Source organism: Bubalus kerabau, chromosome 8 (assembly GCF_029407905.1).
Source record: "Bubalus kerabau isolate K-KA32 ecotype Philippines breed swamp buffalo chromosome 8, PCC_UOA_SB_1v2, whole genome shotgun sequence".
In the NCBI taxonomy this organism is placed as follows: domain Eukaryota; kingdom Metazoa; phylum Chordata; class Mammalia; order Artiodactyla; family Bovidae; genus Bubalus; species Bubalus kerabau.
Window position 1 is genome coordinate 80,589,959 of NC_073631.1, and position 12,748 is coordinate 80,602,706.

Sequence of the window (12,748 nt, forward strand, 5' to 3'; positions counted from 1 at the left end):
GAACACTTACATACTTCCAGACGAGTCTGATAGATTTATTAAGTAATTACTAGTACTAATGCTGGAGAAGGCAATGGCACCCCACTCCAGTACTCCTGCCTGGAAAATCCCATGGACGGAGGAGCCTGGTAGGCTGCAGTCCATGGGGTCGTGAAGAGTCGGACACGACTGAGCGACTTCACTTTCACTTTTCACTTTCATGCATTGGAGAAGGAAATGGTAACCCACTCCAGTGTTCTTGCCTGGAGAATCCCAGGGACGGGGGAGCCTGGTGAGCTGCCGTCTATGGGGTCACACACAGTCGGACACGACTGAAGTGACTTAGCAGCAGCAGCAATACTAATGCACTTTGCTACTAAATTCCATGAGAACCGAGACCATTACATTTTTTCTTAACAATCCATTCCCTGGAGCACAGTAAGAATTTAATAAATATTTAATGAATAAAAAAATTAGCGTTAAGTTCCTCAGTCGAATCGGCAAGATGGACTTCAGTGCCAGAGCGGGGCTCAGATGGCCCGTGGTTTCGCATCCTTGGAGGTCAATCGAAGCGCCAGATCCCTGCGAGGAGCAATAGGAACCAGTGGTTTTAAATTTTCTGGGCAACCGCTGATGGACTGACAGTATGTTGGGGCCTAATGGTGTGCACAAAACAAATAGCTGAGACTTGAGAAGACAAATGCCCTTCTCGCGCTCGACAAGCTTCTGAGAAGTCGGGCAGCCGAACCAATTTCAGCCTGAGATACCTCCGCTTTGGCGCCGCGATTTTGCAATCATTCAACGGCTCTACTGCGTCCTGACTGCTCTAGCCCCTAGAGGAGGTGACGTCGGAAGTCTCGACTGCTCCTCGCGGGGCGTGTCCACCCGCCGGCGTTTGCCCCACCCACTCCCACACGCTCCACTTCCGGAAGGGCATGTCACGCTCTCGGTGGCTAGGTGTTTCTACGCCTGACAGGTTAGCGTCCACGCGGGAGAAAAGAGTCGGGTCAGTCCTACTCCAAAAGCATTTGTTCCCGTCGTTCTGGAGACCGCTTTTGCGCGAGAGGCGAACTGTTTCTAGGGCAGCACGTCAGGGGCCACCTCCTTGTTGTTGCTGGGTTGCGACCTCCTGGAGCTGCGTGATTGGGGGACCCGTGGTGGGCTAATCTTGACCTTGCCCCGTGGTCCTTGGTGAGCATTTCCAGGAGCACATTTGTGAAGAGGTGGATCTGTGCACTTTGTCGGTGGTCCCAGGTTACAACAGTTTGAGAGAGGCCCTGCCTAGATGATTGTGTAAAAGAATATTCTGGCTCGGTGGTCATAATTCGTCTCCATCACAGCTGTGCTCCATAAGGGGGCTGACCATAGAAGTGATTTTCAGCGTCTAAGTGATTTTCGGGTGTTTGTATAAGCGTGCGTATGCATATTTGTCAGTCTGTGCGTGTGTGGAAAGGGCTGTAATTTAAAAAACCCACAAGTATTATATTTTGCTACTTTTCCTGGTCTCTTCCCCGCATTCCTCTTTATTCTCACCTGAGGGGCATTGCTGTCCTTCACCTTTGGATATAAACAACTCTCTACTTGAACTTACACATTTAAAACACAGATCTGACTGTTAATCCTCTACTTAAAACCTTACTGGCCTTCCCATTGATTCAGGATAGTACAAATTCCTTTGGGTGGATTGAAGACACTTCAAAGTCTTGTTTATGCTGAATTTTTCAGTCTCATCTCCTTTCATGGGAAACACACGTACACATATGTGCTGTATGCCCCTGTCATGCCATCCTGCAGTAATTTCATCTCTTTGGCTATGATAGTGTTTTATAATGGTTTACCCACGTTTAGAAATTTACTTTTCCATTCAGTCAGAATTTAGTGATTTCGTGGTTATTGCCAGACACTGTTTTAGGAACTGGGGGGAAAATGAAGTTAAAATTGGGGAGAAAAAGCCCAACCTGCAGTCCTTTTGAAAAATAACAGCTTGATTGAAATATAGTTCACACACCATGGAATTTTTAAATACACATTGCTTTTTAGTGCTTTCACAAAGTTGTACAACCGACAACCACGGTTTTAAAACATTTTAATCGCCCCTGAAAGAAACCTTGTACCCATTAGCAGTCTCCCTTGAGTTCCTTCTTACCCTACCCCACTTTTAGCTCTAAGGAACTACTAATCTGCTGAATATATAAATATATTTGTCAATTCTGGACAATTCTAGAATAGGCTGATAAATAATAAACCATGTGGTCTTCTTTCGCTTAACATGTTGAAGGTGTATCAGCACTTCATTCCTTTTTATTGCTAAATATTGTTTCACTGTGTGGATAAACCACCAGTTACTTATCCATTGGTCCTGTTGATGGGTGTTTTAGTTGTTTTGGTTATCCTAAATAATGCTGCTATGAACGTTGGTGTACACATTTTTTTGTGTGTGAGCATAATGATTTCATTTCTCTTGGCTATGTATGTAAGAGTAGGATTCCTGGGTCATATGGTAATTCTACATTTAACATTTTGAAGAACTACCAGACTTTTTTTTTTATTTAAAGCAGCTGCTGCTGCTGCTGCTGCTAAGTCGCTTCAGTCGTGTCCGACTCTGTGCGACCCCATAGACGGCAGCCCACCAGGCTCCCCCGTCCCTGGGATTCTCCAGGCAAGTTGGAGTGGGTTGCCATTTCCTTCTCCAATGCATGAAAGTGAAAAGTCAAAGTGAAGTCGCACAGTGGTGTCCGACTCTTCACGACTCCATGGACTGCAGCCTACCAGGCTCCTCCGCCCATGGGATTTTCCAGGCAAGAGTACTGGAGTGGGGTGCCATTGCCTTCTCCGAATTTAAAGCAGCTGCACCATTTTATATTCCTATAAGCAGTGTATAAAGGTTCTGATTTCTTCACATCCTTGCCAACGCTTATTATCTTTTTAATTTTGCTTATAATTCTAGCTGTCCTAGTGGGTGTGAAGCATTGTTTCGTTGTGGTTTTGATTTGTATTTCCCTGATGGCTAATGTTGAGCATCTTTTTGTGTGCTCTTGGCCACGTGTATATCTTCTTTGGAGAAATGTCTATTCATTCCTTTGCCCATTTAAAAACTAAGCTGTTGTTTACCATTGAGTTGTAAGAGTGCTTTATATATTCTAGGTCAGGTCTTTCATCAGCTGTATGACAGTCTTCAGGATTATACAATAGTTCCTTTAAATGGGAAACACATGAGCTTAATTTTGACTTTTCCTGGAGACCATGTTATACAGATCTGTGGGAGTAATTCAGAGTGAATTACTAAGCGTGAAAGACCAGGCTCAGGAAAATTGATGCGAAGACCCTGTGAGCAGCATTTTAAGATTTGAAAGATGAAGCAATGGAAAACAGTTTATATAATTTTTCTATTCCTGCTAATTTTGCCTTTTCCTTATTGATTTGTAGGAGGTTTTTCTGTAGAGATATTAGCCCCTTAGCTGTTAGATATGGGACAGATATTTTCAGACTACTTGTTAACTTTTTTCTGTATTTTACTATTTTAATGCTTTACGTTTTTATGTGGTCAGTACTGTGAATGTTTTCCTTAAAAGGCTCCTGGGTGGTCGTTTGGGATACTGTTCTTAAATGATAGGAATTACAGAAACTGACATGTTAGTTACCTGGTTTGTCTGAGTTGCTGGTACTATGTTTAGCTTGACTGGCAAGCCTTATTTTATTGTGCTTTGATTATTGTGTTTTTTTACAAGTTGAAGGTCTCTGATGCAAATCTGCATCAAACAACTCTATTGGTGCCATTTCCCCACAACATTTGCTCACTTTGTGTCTCTATGTTACATTGTGGTAATTCTCACAATATTTCAAACTTTGTCATTATTATTAATTTGTTATGGTGATCTGTCAACTGTGATCCTTGATGTTGCCATTGTAATTGTTTTGGGGTGCATGAACTGTGCCCATATAAGACAGTGAAATTAATTGAGAAACTTGTGTGTTCTGACTGCTCCACCAACTGACTGTTACTCTGTTTCTCCCTCTCTCCTTGGGCTTCCATAGTCCCTGAAATGTAATATTGAAATTAGACTAATTGATAACCCTGCAGTGGCCTCTAAGTGTTCAAGTGAAAGCAGGTATTACACCGTCAGGCTTCCTGAGTAGCTCAGCTGGTAAAGAATCCGCCTGCAATGTGGGAGACCTGGGCTTGATCCCTGGGTTGAGAAGACCCCCTAGAGGAGGGCATGGCAACCCACTACAGTATTCTTGCCTGGAGACTCCCCAGGGACAGAGGAGCTTGGCAGGCTAAATCTATGGGGTCACAAAGAGTTGGACACGACTGGGCGACTTTCACTTTCACTTTGGAAGAAGTTGATTCCAACCCTCATGGATAACTGTGAGGAGTTCAAGACTTGGTGGAGGACATAATTGCAGATGTGGTGGGAACAGCAAGAGAGCTAGAATTAGTAGTGGAGTCTATAAAGATGTGACTGAATTGCTGTGATCTCATGATATAACTTTAATGGATGAGGAATGGCTTCTTATGAATGAGCAAAGAAAGTGATTTCTTTAGATAGTACCTACTCCCAATGAAGATTATGTGAAGATTGTTGAAATGACAACAAAGTATTTAGAATATTACATCAACTTATTTGATACAATGGTGACAGTGTCTGAGAGCTTAACTCCAATTTTGAAAGAAGTTCTCCTGTGGGTAAAATGCTGTGTAACAGCATTACTTGCTACAGAGAAACCATTTAGGAAAGGAAAAGTCAGTGGATGCATTCAAACTTCAATACTTTAAGAAATTGCTGCATCCACCTCAACCTTCAGCATTCATACACTGATCAGTCAGAGTGTGTGTGTGTTGCTTCAGTCATGTCCAACTCTTTGTGATCTATGAACTGTAGCCCGCCGGGCTCCTCTGTCCATGGGATTCTCCAGGCAAAATACTGGAGTGGGTTGCCATGCCCTCCTCCAGGGGATCTTCCCAACCCAAGGATTGAACCTATGTCTCTTACATGTCTGCTGCATCGGCAGGCAGGTTCTTTACCACCAGCACCACCTGATCAGTCAGTAGCCTCCAACATCAGAGAAAAACCCTTCACCAGCATAAAGATGTGACTCTGAAAGCCCACATGATGGTTAGCTTTTTTTTTTAGCAGTAAATTATTTTTAAATTATATATATTGGTTTTAGGTATAATACTGTTGTTGCACACTTAATAGACTGTGGTATAGTGTGAACATAACTATCACATGCCCTGGGAAAACAGAAAATTCATGTAACTCACTTTATTGCAATATTCACTTAATTGTGACAGTCTGGAGCGGAACCCACAACATCTCGAAGTGTGCCTGTAGAGTGTTCCTTGTTTCAGACTCTTGTGCCTCCCTGTCTTTCTGCCTTGAAAAGCATGCTAAAATCTGCTTCAGCTTTGTTCTTTAAGCTTTCTATAACACTTAGTTATTTTCTTATTCTCATCTTCATGTTTAGTATAGTGCATTAGATTTTTGAGAACTGTGCTGGACAGTTGGTTGTCAAATACAGGTACTTAACACATGCCCGCAGAAGTTTATTTGAAGATTTTATATGTGCAGAGCTTGAGTGTAACTATGCTGGTTCTGTATTGGTTGTGACATGCTGGGAATAGTAGTTTTGTAAAATCCTATTAACATTATTTGGCTCATTTCATTGATTTAAAGGTAGTGGTAATTCAGGTATTTTTAGGGTCTCTGAACCTTTTGAGTAATTGAGGAAAACTATATATCATAGCTCCCTAGAAAATGGCTCCTATGTAAAATTCTAATTTACATGCAATACCTGAGGCTTCATTATTTCCATATGGCCTGATTTGTCGGGAGGACTGTGTGTTTCTTGCTCTAGTATTTGCTTTTTTTTTTTTTTTTAATTGTGGTAAAATGTCCATAACATGAAATTTAGCATTCTAACCATTTAAGTGTACTATTCAGCGACATTAAGTGCATTCATTTTGTTGTGGAACTCTTATCACCATCCTCTCCAGAACCTTTATCTTCCTGAACTGCAATTCTGTATAACCTGTTACATAATAATGCCCCAGTTCCCCCTCTCTCCAGCCCTGGTAGCCACCTTTCCACTTTGTCTCTAGAATACAGTATTTCTCTTTGTGTCTGATTTATTTTGCTTTGTATCATGTCTTTCAGATTCATCCTTGTGGCATATTGCAGAATTTTCTTCCTTTTTGAGGCTAAATAATAGTCCATTGTATGCATATATCACATTTTGTTTATCCATTCATTAGTTCATGGATGTGTGGGTTGTTTCCATCTTTTGGCTATTATGAATAGTGCGTCTATAAACATTGGTACACAGTTATTGTTTGAGTTCTCTTGAGTGTATACCGTTAAGTGGAATTCCTGGGCCATAGGATACTGGGCTTCCCCAGTAGCGCAGCTGGTAAGTAATCTGCCTGCAATGCAGGAGACCCTTGTTTGATTCTTGGGTTGGGAAGATTCCCTGGAGAAGGGATTGGCTACCTATTCCAGTATTCTTGGGCTTCCCTGGTGGCTCAGATAGTAAAGAATCCACCTGCAATGCAGAAGACCTGGGTTCGATCCCTGGGTTGGGAAGACCCCTGGAGGAGGGCATGGCAACCCACTCTAGTATTCTTGCCTGGAGAATCCCCATGGACAGAGGAGCCTGGTGGGCTACAGTCCATAGGGTCGCAAAGAGTCGGACGTGACTGAATGACTAAGCACAGCACAGGGTAATTCTTGGTTTGATTTTTTGAGGAACTATCAGTTTGCTTCAGTGTTTTTTTGTCATTCACATAAAATATGAGGCTTAAAAGAATTGTGTAACTTAGGCATGTATTAATGATCACATTTACCTTTCTAAAAATATGAATTCAAAGAGCCATCTCCTGGTTGAAGGTATGTGGGAATTTTAGTCTTAGGTTTTGGAAATCTTGGAGTTTTAAAATTATGTGCTAGAATTAAGATTAAATAAGTTTACCTGGATAGGTTCCCAGATCCCAAACTTGTTTATGATCTAATCTCCTGCCCCCCCCCCTTTTTTTTTTGCTGTTGTTTGATTTCAGTGTTTGTTTTCTGTGTTTTCAATCTTTTGGGGAAATTACTTGTCATGGCAGATGGTAAGATGGCGGTGATTTTGCAGACTTGCATCATTGCAGAGGTCTGGATTGTTCTGTTATGCTGAGTATCTTATTGGGTACTTTGGCAGTTACTCTGGTATGTTGTGAATACTGCTGCTTCTGACAGGCAAGTTTAGTGCAAAGATATCCATGTCATTAATTAGTGAAGAGTGGGAAAATGACCAATATTATTCTGTTATTACTATACCATTATTTTTTCAACTACTCCCCTGAAGTTGAAAGTGTTGTGTTGTTGTGGGTACTGGGATCCCTCTCAATAACTGGCCTCTCTGCGATCAGTGGGGAAGTGTAGACAAACAGACAGAGGTATGACTCAGCCAAACCTTAGAAAACTAAGATCTCATGCTTGCCAGACTGTCTCTTCCCCTTCCGCTCCAATTCTAACATCTTTCGTAAACTCCCTGTTTAATATTTCCTCATCACTGTTACAGCCCATACCCCATGGTAAACAGCAAGCGTATTATCAGGAGAGATGGAAGGAACAAAGGTGTTAACGTGGCTTTTGCTCTCAGTTTGGGTCAGTTGGTCATCTGGGCTCTCTCAGCGGGTCATCTGTTGTGTGGGCTCTTGGTATCTTATTTCATTTGGCAACTGCAGATGCACTTGAAAGGTCCCCGGGTGGGTATGGGTGCTCCAGACTCTTGGAACTTGAATGTAACTTAGATTTGTATGGGATTTCCCTGTCATCAAAAATACCTAGATTACATGGATGCTGAGTATCCAGCCTGGACTGTTTATGCTCCAGCTTTTTGAGTAAGACTAAACACACTCACATAAAATTTTCATAAAATTCTTCTTTTGAGGTTACCAGAGAAAGGTGAATATTAACTCCTAGTTTTTAGTAATAGATTGTTACCTTTCATCAGACTTGTTTTTGCTAGGGATAAAGTGATTTTACTGCTGGTGTACACCATTAACCTTTAGAAATGTTTCCAAGTCCATATTAAATATTTCAACATGCTTGTGTCAGATCAGGACCTTTCTATAGCTCAAATTGAGGTATAAACAGCAAAACTTGAATTTTATGTGAATGTTTTTGCATTCTAACTTTAGGATTTTTCTTCCTTTCTATAAACACGTGGTGCTGAGTATTTTTATCCTGTTATTCTGTCCTGTCCTTTATCATGCAGTACATGACTATTTTACCTTTTGGTTTAGTTCTGTAAATGGTAATACATGTATAGATTTGTGTAACTGCTACTGTAGTCAGGGTACACCTCACCTCAAAAACTCCCTTCTGCTCTCTTCAGGGTCACTTTTCTGTTACCCAGGTAACCAAAAAGTAAATGTCATTTTGTGCTTTTTACTGTGGGAAGCAGTAAGGTGATTTCCCTTTCTTTTCTCTTTACCAGTGATTTTTACTCAAATGCGATGGACTAAAAAGGATAAAATAAACATAATCCCTTTTCATTTTCTTTCAGAAACTCAAAACTTTTTCACAAACTTCATTAGGAATAAGATCATTTTGCCTGTGATGCCTTCCAACAGGGGGCAGTGTTGGGCCATAACAGGACACAAAGATTGCTGCTAAATAACTAACTAGAAGTTTTTACTTCAGGAAAACAGGACAGTTAATTAAGAATTGACATTTAACTCTAGAATCCACTTTCTTTGGATCTATTCCAAAAGCTGTCTTACTCCTAGCAAAGCAATCTATGGATGAAAGCATCCTTTAATTCTTTTGTATTTGTTTTCAGATAGTTTTAAGTGTTTGTAGAATTAGGAGTTAAGTCTTTAAGGTTAACCTCTGTGGAAGGAATACCTGCAGTATTATGGGTGAGTCTGTGAATCCTCCCTTCCAGCCCCTCCCTGTGATCTGGTAGACGTTTATCAGAGACGCACGTCAGGTGTTCTATATTCCAGTGTTCTTTATTGCGGGTAGAACCCCATGTATAACATCCCTCACAGTTGATAGCATGAATTAATCAGCAAATGGAGCAGATGCAGAAGAAAGATGGAGATTTTGATCGCCAGGATCCTGAGTTTGAAGCTTTAATGGAGATGTTTAGCGAGAAATGATGAAGTGGAGCCTCTGAGACATTCACAGTTAGGTGATTCAGGTTTTCAAACCTAACTCACTCAAAAAGGGATTCCTGACTTGTATCTGGTAGTATGTACTTCCCTGGGAATTGGTACCACCATTTATCCGGATGCTCACGCAGGATACTGGGAATCATCTTGAAGACCTCTCAACATTCTCTTAATTCTACCTTTTAGGTAGACTTTCTCAGACCTGGTTACTTCATTTCTACTTCTGTCATCCAAGTACAAACTACCTTTATCTCTCACCTAGATTCCACTTCCTAACTGGTCTGCCTAAATGTGATAAAGAATCTGCCTGCCAATGCAGGCGGAGAAGGCAATGGCACCCCACTCCAGTACTCTTACCTGGAAAATCCCATGGACAGAGGAGCCTGGTGGGCTGCAGTCCATGGGGTCACTAAGAGTCGGATATGACTGAACGACTTCACTTTCACTTTTCACTTTCATGCACTGGAGAAGGAAATGGCAACCCACTCCAGTGTTCTTGCCTGAAGAATCCCAGGGACGGGGGAGCCTGGCGGGCTGCCATCTATGGGAACACGACTGAAGCAACTTAGCAGCAGCAGCCAGTGCAGGAGGTGCAAGTTTGATCCCTGGGTTGGAAAGATCCTCTGGAAAAGGAAGTGGCAATCCACTCCAGTGTTTTTGCCTAGGAAATCCCATGGACATAGGAGCCTGGTGGGCTACAGTCCGTGGAGTTGTAAAGAGTCGGACATGACTTAGCAACTAAACAACAACAAAAGGTGATATTTCTAACTTTATTTTTCACACAAAAACTATTTTAAAAAATATAAAATGTGATCATGTCAAACTTGTACTTGAAACTTTTCTATTATTTACCATTATGCTTAGGATAAGCCAGAAATATTTAGTTTGACCAACAGTCCACCCTTCCAGCCCCTCCCTGTGATCTGGCTTCTCTGCTTACTGCTACAGCCTCACATTATGCCACTTTTCCCTTGGTCTCTATGCTCCATCTTCTCTGGTGTCTTCTTTGTTCCTTGTTTGGACTAGGGGAGCAGAAAAAAGCAGGGGGACCTGTTTTTAAGCCAACATGCATTTTAAGTAAAGAAGTGATGGCTTAGGAATATATTAAAATTTGTGGCTAATGGGGACTCATCACTTGGTCACTTTTCCACTCAAATCTCAGGATAAAAGCACATCTGAGTTCAGATTCTGTGTAGAAAAAGATTATATTCTGATTGAGAAAAGAAAGTTTAGGACCAGGCAGTCATTACCCTGGTATATTTGAAGTGTAGACAATGCTTTGTATTTGAGAACTTTCAGTGTGCCTAAAATGACTCTCTTTGTAAAGTCATTCTTCTCGCTTTTAATTATCCATTAACTTTGATTTTCATGTATTTGAGTCTTGCCGCAGCCACCGGTTGGACCACACAACCACCTGGGGCTTAGATGCTGTTGGTGGTACCCCGAGTAAGCGGTAATAGCGCAGCCTGTTCTTGCATTTCTGGCTTCCTGGGGCAGTTCATTCCTTTTTGGGAGAGTTTAAGTTCTCTGTCTTGTCGAGATCTCTGGCCTGCAGTTTTCCCACACTGGTTCTAGCTTTCCCTGGAGGCATAGAGAACAAGCCTAACTTCTCTTCCCCCATTAGCTATTGAAGTAGCTGTTGTGGCTCCCAGCATATTCTCCTTTGTAAATCTCCTTAGCTTCAAGTATTGCTCATTATTCTGGGTACTTTCTACTGACTGTCCTCCGGTTTAGTGTTTGAAAGTGTGTTTTGAGACTGCATGCAACACAGTCACTTAAGACACGAGTTAAAAGTGAAGATTCTTATTGGATTAAGATGGTAAATTAACTTCTGATCTAGCTCCCTATTGAAACCCTACTGAAACTATAGTAAAGATCCAAAGGACAGAACATCAGGCAAGGAGATGAGCAGTACAGTTTGAAAAACTGAAAAGCCTAAACAAGAATGAGTGGCAATTTATCTAGACACCCAAAACTGAAAAGCTTAAACAAGAATGGCAATTATCTAGACATGCAAGACTCATGAACCCTAAATTGGCAGATCAGATTTACCTTGTAAATCCTCAAAAAGCTCAAAAACTAGGCAATACTAGATATCTCTGGAAATTGGGATACAAGGGAGATGAAATGGAAGATTGGGTGAATATTGCTGATTAGTAACTCCCAACGGATGCTGTTCACTTTGGGACAGATTCTGGAGACTCACAGCAATGATCTCTGGATAAAATAGGATTTCCATGTGGGAAGGCATTCCTAGCACTTCTCAGGAAATTTTACGTTTATTAAAATTCCAAAAGCTGAGGAAAACCATTTAAATAGTCAGGGAAACAGGAAAAAGGAATTTAAAATTCCCTGAGAATTACAGTTTAACAATCAATACTATTGGTTACCATTTGTTTTAAGAGTTCCACTGGCATCAAGGGGAAAGCAAGAATGGGGCATGCTGACATACTTAGTAGAAAGTACAGGTCTGGGAACTGAGAAAGCATCTGGGAGAAAAGCAGAATCATGATTAATAAGCTGGTCTTACTCATAGTTTTTGCCATCTTATAAATATGTTTTCATCTTCTATCTGCTGCTAACAGGTATTCTTAGGAGTAAAATAAGTTTATATTAATTGTAAATCCTATGAGTGGTGTTCCAAGAAATTTACAAGTTTGGGAGCAAACTAAATTGGTAAATTGGCAGTTACAATTTAGTATTTTGTGTAGTATTGTTAACCTTGCTATGAGATCTCAATGTTGTATATATAAATATTACCCAATAATATTTGATGGTGTTTTCAAGTTCAGAATATTCACTGATAAACTGTAGGTTTTTTTTTTTTTCCCCCTGAATACTAAGGAAATGAAGGTATGAATTTTTTATGGAATTCTCCAGTATGAAATAAGAACTTAATATAAAATCTGAATACTAAAAGCAGTATTTCAAAGCCAAGCCACAACCAGAGTAAGCAAAATAGTTTATTATTAAATTACAGGCGATTATAGAGGTAACATGTGCCCCAATACTTCACCTGAGGGATTCTTTTTTGATACACTTTGTATTTGACCAATGTCAATGCAAAATGAGTGGAATTTTTCTACATCTGGAATATTTATTATGAAAGACTTTTGAACAGGACAAATAATACATGGTGTATTTTAAAATTTCATTTGTATTTCACCTTTTACAAAGATGTTAATTTGTCATTTTATATTAATGTTTCTTTTTAAAGATCTTGCTCTTTTTTCAGATTTCTCGAGGATAATGATGCATAACATTATGTAAGTTAAAGATGTGCAAAGTGATTATTTGGTACATGTATGTATTTTGAAATGATTGCTACAGTACAGTTAGTTAATAAGTCTGTCACCTCACATAATTACCACTTGTGTGTGAGTATGTGGTGAGAACATTTAAGATTTACTCTCATGGCAACTGTCAGTTATATAATAGTATTAACTGTAGTCACTACACTGTACATTAGATCCCCAGAATTAATTCATCTCATAATGGGAGATTTTTGTTTCTTGACCAGCCTCTTCCCATTTCCTCAGTGCCAAGCCCTTGGCAAACACCATTCTCTGTTTCAATGAGTTTGTGCTATACATTCCATATATAAGTGGT

The 12,748-nt window shown here is 40.5% G+C and overlaps 1 protein-coding gene and 1 long non-coding RNA gene across 13 annotated transcripts in view; one reads left to right on the forward strand and one right to left on the reverse strand.

Moving 5' to 3' along the window:
• Positions 1-211: 211 nt before the first annotated feature.
• On the reverse strand, positions 212-802 carry LOC129659399 (uncharacterized). Its single transcript, XR_008718058.1, has 2 exons — positions 728-802; positions 212-635 (listed from the first exon to the last, which is right to left on the reverse strand). It is a non-coding gene; the product is annotated as an uncharacterized LOC129659399 (long non-coding RNA).
• A 52-nt stretch (positions 803-854) lies between these two features.
• The window catches only part of LOC129659398 (cytochrome c oxidase assembly factor 1 homolog), a 98,834-nt gene continuing 86,940 nt past the window's right edge, over positions 855-12,748 (forward strand). For 5 of the 12 annotated variants that reach the window (XM_055590725.1, XM_055590721.1, XM_055590726.1 and 2 more), the window contains exon 1: positions 882-985. The gene's annotated coding sequence lies outside the window, so the exon portion shown is untranslated. Of the gene's footprint in view, positions 986-1,011; positions 1,171-12,748 lie in introns of those variants that run through there. The other 7 variants (XM_055590720.1, XM_055590724.1, XM_055590719.1 and 4 more) reach the window with 6 other exon arrangements.